Source organism: Aristolochia californica, unplaced genomic scaffold (genome assembly GCF_029961685.1).
Source record: "Aristolochia californica isolate CCGP_79_NKW_82.1479 unplaced genomic scaffold, dmAriCali1.0.hap1 SCAF_4, whole genome shotgun sequence".
Taxonomy (NCBI): Eukaryota; Viridiplantae; Streptophyta; class Magnoliopsida; order Piperales; family Aristolochiaceae; genus Aristolochia; species Aristolochia californica.
Genome location: NW_027182103.1, coordinates 35,952,619 through 35,960,004, shown reverse-complemented (window position 1 = coordinate 35,960,004; position 7,386 = coordinate 35,952,619).

Sequence of the window (7,386 nt, the reverse complement as noted above, 5' to 3'; positions counted from 1 at the left end):
GGAACTTGTCTTTAATTGTCTACAAGTTGAGTTGCCTATAGTCGACACAAAACCTTCATGATTTATGCTTTTTACGTACTAGTAACACTAGTGAGGAGAAAGGAGATTGACTGGGCTGAATCATTCCCTGAGCTAGTATATTCATGCACTGTCGTTCTATTTCATCTTTTTGTATATGTGGGTAATGATAAGGCCGCACCACTACTGGATCAGTTCCCAACTTTAAACGAATGCAGTGATCACAATGATGCACTGGTGGTAGACCCGTAGGGTCATTAAATAAACCCGCAAATGCTGTAAGTAAAGGAGCTAACTGACCATCACCATTATTCTGAAGTTGTAAAGTGTGAAGTGCATTAGGGACCTGTGCCACAATACCTTGTAATGTAATCTGACCTTGTGGTGCTGTAAATGTCATAGTCCGAGCCTGAAAGTCCCATAATATAGGGCCTAATAACTGAAGCCATTTGACCCCGAGCACCAAATCAAATCCACCCAAGGGAATGACCAGTAAGTCCGCCTGAAATGAATGTCCCTCAATGGTGAAAGGGATGTTTGCACATAACCCCACACTTGCAATTTTAACCCCATTGGCCACTGAAACAGAGAGACCCCTTTGCTGTTGAATTTCCAATCCCAATTGTTGCGCAGTTGGTTTACTAATAAAATTATGTGTGCTGCCCGAATCAACTAAAGCAAGTAGCATGAGGTGGTGTAACTTGGCCTTTACCTGCATGGTATTAGAACTATGCAGGTCATGCATGGCATGAAGGGAGAGCTCTGGTTCTTGTTGTACCTCTTTAACAAATTCATTTTCAGGCAGCTCTTCTGAATCTTCTTCCAAAAGTTCAATACTAAATAAACGTTTACAGGTATATCCTGGAAGGAATTGTTCATCAAAATTAAAACATAGGCCCTTGGCCTTTCTAGCCTCCATTTCCTGTTTAGTCAAAAATTTACGTGGAAGAGTGTGGGGAGGCACACTTGTAGACTGATCTGCTCGGTTAGGGGCAGAGGACCCAAAACGTGGACCAGATGTACTACCCTGTATTCTGTTGTTCCAAAATGGTTTTCGGTGTAAGGATTCTTTTCGAACTCTTTTTTTGTGTTCCACATCTTTGGCATAATTCATTGCTGAATCCAAATCTGTCGGACCAAGTAATTCCACTTCCAATCTAACCACTTCAGTCAATCCAGCATTAAAAATCTGAACATGTAGGTGAGGAGGAAAAAATTCACTAGCTCGGGCCAGCCTTTCTCGGAACATTTTTTGGTACACTTCTACGGTGCCTATCTGTTTAAAGTTAATCAATTCCCCCACTGGATTGCTGCTAGCTGGAGGTCCAAACCTCATTTGGCAAGCATGTTTAAAGTGTAGCCAATCCTCAGTGGAATGGACATTTCGGTAGTGATGGAACCACATGAGCGCTTCATCGAGCAGTTCGTAGGCGGCCAATGTAATCTTGTCCATATCCACCATTTGTTGATGATAGAAAAATTGTTCACATTTCGTGAACCAAAGTAAAGGATCTTTAGAGACATCATATGTAGGAAAGTTATGTTTAAAGTACCTTGGAACCGTGGTTGGTCCTTGTGCGTGAGTAGCCATGGGAACAGGTTGTTGGCGCAGTGGTGGGTTTGGTGGTGGCGTGAATTGTGGGTGATGTACAGGTTGTGGTTGAAAGTTGGTGGTTGGTGGTGGCGTTGGTGATTGAATTGCAACAAGTTGGTGGATGACTGTTTGGAGAGATGATTCCAGCTTATGTAATGTATTATTGATGTGAGAAATTTCAGTACCTTGAAGAGTGGATCGTTGTTGAAGTTCTGAAAGTACTTGACGTATGTCCTCTGGAGAAGAGGAATTACCGAGGGTGGACCCGTCTGATACCACGTTGTTAGGATCCTCATGAGCCATGGATCTTGTCACCCTCCTCTCTTCTCTTCCTTACATTACCTTGCTTGATGTTGAGATAGAATGATGGAATGATGAAGATAGAATTTCGGAAAAGGAATTGGGGAAAAATGGGAGAGAGCTTGAAGGAGCTCTCAACCTATTTATCTAATTTAATCTAAGCTAGAGTAGAGTCAATTGCTACTTTTTCATTACCCAAGCCGTCCCCTTAAATAGGGTTGAGGTCGCCCAAAACACTTTAGACCCCTTGGGTCAATGGTTCAAACCACTAAATGCTAAACCAACCCAAACCAAAGACAAATACATGGAAATTTAAAATCACATTAATTAATTCCTACGCCTGCTGGTAACTCGTGATGCTATAGAGTCCATAACACACTAATGAAATTAGGCATCCCATGTAAGCGGACAATATTATCCATAAAGACCTAAGCTACGTGAGTTGCTGTGTAAGGATGCGCCAGACTTATGACGGCGGTTGAAGTGGTTGGAGCAACCTAGCTAGACTTAATGATTCGGCTTTATTCCATTGACAAATCTGACAAGATGCCACATAATCGTCTATATTGTGCTTCATACCCCTCCAAAAAAATTCCCTACATATCCGAAAATATGTTTTTTGTCGGCCCTCATGTGTATTGTCATGGAACGAGGCTAAAACGTTGTGAATCAGTGGTGACATGTGGTGTAGAAAGACCCAGTTTTTTAAGAGGACAAGATTATCCTGAACCGTCTAATGGTTAGTCGTTGTTGCTTGGTGTATCTCATGATATAAAGCAATAATTTCCGGGTACTGTTGTGTCTCTTCCCGTATAGAATCCAACAAGAGAGCTCTGGGCTGACTTATGGCATGTAATTGCGGCTCTGGAATGTCCCGGCGAGATAAAACATCAGTCCCCACATTCAAACTCCCAGGTTTATACTCCACAATAAAGTCAAACCCCATAAGTTTACTTAACCAATGTTGCTGCGGTGAGGTAGTGAGGTGCTGCTCAAGCAGATACTTGAGGCTGCAGTGATCGGTGCAACTCAGAAATGGGCATCCCCAGAGATAACACCAACAATGATGTATGGCTTTCACTAATCCGATCAGTTCCCTCTCATAAGCTTCTAACTTGTGGTGGTACTGGCCAAGTTGGCGGCTAAAATAAGCAATTGGATGTCCCTGTTGGTGTAACACTGCACCAATACCGCCCTCTGAAGCATATCATTCCACCACAAATGACTCATCAAAGTCCGATAGCTGCAAAACTGGGGTGGATGATAAGGCCTCTTTCAACTACTGAGAGGAATGAGCCGTTGTCTCTGACCAGGTAAAGTTATTTTTCTTGAGTAGGTTGTTGAGCGGTGCTGCAATCTGGCCATAGCTGCAAATAAATTTCCTGTAATACCCAGCTAGGCCCAAAAATTCCCTTAATGCTATAATGGATGTGGGAGGAGGCCATTCTGTGACGGCCTGTATCTTACTCTAGTCGAACTTCACCCCAACTGCTGAAATAACGTGGCCCAAGTAGGCCACTTCTGAGGTTCCCATAGAACATTTGGACTAATTTAAAACCAAATGATGTAAGCGGATAAGAGTAAATACCTAGTGAAGGTGTTGAAGATGCTCTTCCCAACTATTGCTATATACCAAAATATCATCGAAAAATACCAAAACGTATTTCCTCAAGAGAGAGGAAAATACCACATTCATGAGGGCCTGGAATGTGGAAGGCGCATTTGAGAGACCAAATGGCATTATAAGGAACTCGAAATGCCCGTGGTGCGTACGGAACGCTGTTTTCTCCACATTTGATGGATGAACTCAAATTTGATGATAGCCAGATTTCAAATCGAGCTTGGTAAAAATAGTAGCACCATGTAACTCATCTAGCAACTCGTCCACAACTGGGATGTGAAATTTTTCTTTAATGGTATGTGCATTGAGTTGCTTGTAATCCACACAAAACCTCCACGACTTATCATGCTTGTGGACCAGTAATACCGGTGAGGAAAAAGGAGACCTGCTGGGCTGAATAGTCCCCTGGGCTAACATCTTTTGGCACTGCATTTCAATCTCATCCTTCTGTAAGAGGGGGTAACGATAAGGATGCACCACTACAGGTTCAGTGCCCATTTTCAAACGGATACGGTGATCATAGTGCCTAATTGGCGGTAGAGCAATAGGTTCCTGAAAGATATCCTCAAAGTCTGTAAGTAATTGAGATAACTTACAGTTGTCCATGCTCTGGACCTGAACAACTTGAAGGGCGTAAGGCACTTGTGCCTGGGTGCCATGCAATGTAATCTAACAGTGGTCCTTTGTAAAGGTCATGGTCAGAGCCTGAAAATCCCATAATATTGGCCCCAACAATTGTAGCCATTTAATTCCCAGTACCAAATCAAATCCGAATAGTGGAATCACCAGGAAATCTGCAATAAATGTGTGTCCCTCAATATCAAAGTGTGTGGCTGGAGAGATGCCCAAACTGGTTATTTTAGCCCCATTGGCTACTGATACAGAAAGGCCAGTCTGTTGTTGGACTACTAACCCAAGTTGTTCTGTCGCTGGCTGACTGATGAAATTATGTGTACTGCCAGAGTCAACTAAAACAAGTAACTATAGATGATGTAACTGGGCTTTAACCTGCATGGACCTAGAACTGCGTAGACCAGTCATGGCATGAAGGGAAATCTCTGGACCCTCTTGGTCTGTTTTCACAATCTCCTCCTCGGGTAGTATGTCTTCACTTTCCTCCCACAGACATATACTGAATAATCTTTTGCATAGGTGACCTTGTACATACTGTTCATCACAGTTAAAACAAAGGCCCTTGGCCTTTCTCTGATCCTTTTCTTGTCTGTTCAGTTTTTTGAAGTAAGGAGCTGGTGGAGTCGAGATAGAGCTGTCTGGGCATGGTGCTCCACTGGCTCCAAAACGTAGAGGTCCATAATAAGGGGGTGGCATAGTGGCATTGTGCCTTCCTGGCCAAGTTGGTTTTCTTACCAGTGAATCCTTTAGAACACGCTACTTATGCTCACTTGACCTGGCTAAATTGATAGCGTGGTCCAAATCTGTAGGACAATGTAATTCAACTTTCAGTCGCAGAGTTTCTATCAAACCAGCAGTAAAAATATGAACATATTGGGTGTTACTGACAAACTCATTAGCGCAGGCCAACCGTTCCTGGAAGGTCTTTTGATAAACCTCTAGTGATCCAATCTGCTTATAATTGATTAATTCGCCCAATGGATTGCTACTAGCTGGAGGACCAAACCTTATCATGCATGATTGTTTAAAGCTTGCCCAATCCTGAACCAATTGGTCATTTTGGAATTGGTGGTACCATAGGAGCGCTTCATCGAGCATGTGGTAGGCGGCGAAATAAACTTTCTCATCCGCAAGTATTTTTTGATGATAAAAGAACTGATCACACTTGGCTAACCAAATCAAAGGGTCCTTAGACCCATCATACGTAGGAAAGTTGAGTTTTAAATACTTGGGAACCATATTTGGTCCCTGAATGGCAAGCCCCAGATGGGGATTGTGTTTACGCATTAGTGGTTGTGGGGGAGGTGGTGGTGGAATTGATGGTGGTCGGTCGGTGGAGAGTAGGCTGCCGGTGGTTATGCTCGTGTACCATTGTCCTCTTGTCACCGGAGGAGAGCTTGGATGGCAGCATCCATGGATTTTATGGCCTCACTCAAGTCAGAGGTTGTCTGACACACCTCTTCCATGGATTGAGCCTGAAGGTCTATCCTCTGGCGATTATCTTCAACTAATTGCCTCAAATCCACAGGGGAAGAGGAATCCCCAAGGGTGGACCTGTCTGATACCAAGATGTTAGGTTCTTCTCGAGCCATGGATCGAGTCACCCTTCTTTCCTCTCTTCCCTCCATATTGGTTCTTGACGCTGGAAGAGGATTCTTGTTTCTTGAACGTGGAATGGTGGAAATAGGAATGGAATGATTGAGCTTTGAAGGAAGCTCGACCTGGACCTCAGAGGGAGAATCCAACCTAGACCTCTGAAGGAGAATCTGACCTATTTAATTCTCATTTCTCAATACTTGCTTTCCCTTCACCTTGATGTCCCCATAAATAGGGTTGAGGACGGAAATACAAAATAGACCCATGGGTCAATTGGTTCATGCCACATTACATCTAAACCAAACCAAACCAAACTAAACCAAACCGAACCAAATGAAATTACATTAAAAGTAAATTGACATAATTTAATTCTTATGCCTTTGGATAACTCGTGATGCTATGGAGTCCATAACAAGGGCCCAAGTTCATATGAAAGACTACTATTATAAAGGGCACAAGGACATCTCATTCAAAGAAGAGGACTACGTTTGGCTATGCCTGCAACCTTGTTGGAAGATAAGCTCAAGCCCACACGACCAAGGAAGGCCCACAAGATGGGCCCAAGCCTATAAGAAGTAGGACCCACAATGATTACCATGAGCTAGTATCCTTCTCACATCAGTTGGAAGATCAAGAAGGACTCACAAAAGTATCTTATCTTATGGTCATGTCAAAGAAGAGTTTTAGTTTGAGTTATATTTGTCTTTTATCTATATTGAGTTATTTAATTATGTTAGTAGCTATCTTTATGTGTTAGAGTTTGGATGTAATTGGTACAAGGGTAGTTTTATTGTAATTGGACTCTACTACCTTCCTCTGCTATAAATAGAGGTTCATGTACTCTGATCACAATAATTTATTGATATCAATGAAGTATTTCACTTTTCTATAAATTCAACATGGTATCAGAGTAGGTTCTATAAGTTGACATGGTCAACTCACTGAGTTAATGTGATCCTTTTCTCTAAACCCTAAACCCAAAGTCTAGGTTCATAGTTATTTTTTTTAGTCCCTATACCCATAGATTTCTTTGCTTTTTTAACTCTATACAGAGTTTATCATATTGAAAAATATATATTGATAGAAATATATTTGAGTCTAATTTCAAAATAAAAATTATTTGTTCCAATCGGAGTTATCTACAGATCAGCAGCAGCAATCTTCAGATTTTGAGGTATTTTTTGCTATTAGGAAGTAAATTTTATATGGAGAAATATATATCAAAATGAATATTTGTAAGTCTATTCTTTTACCTATTCAACCAATGTTTTATCTGAGTCATCTACAAAGAGAAATCGATATTTGAAGCAGCAAAGGTTAGATTGAAAAAGAGGTTCGAGCGACAGCAGAAAGTCTCAACTTCCGAGGTATTTTATCATATCAAGAAGGAGACTTTATATGGAGAATTATATATAAAAAGAAAGATACATAAGTCCATTTTCTTTCCTATTTAACCAATTCTTGGTATGATTTTTTTATAAGGAGATATTTTTCTTGGATGAGTTGATGGTCATTCTGGAAAAAAAGGAGAAACAGTACTTAGTTCTGCCAGATGATAGAGACCGAAATCTATCAGATTATTTATCTTCTGATAATTATATTTTATGAAGAGAAACTATACTTG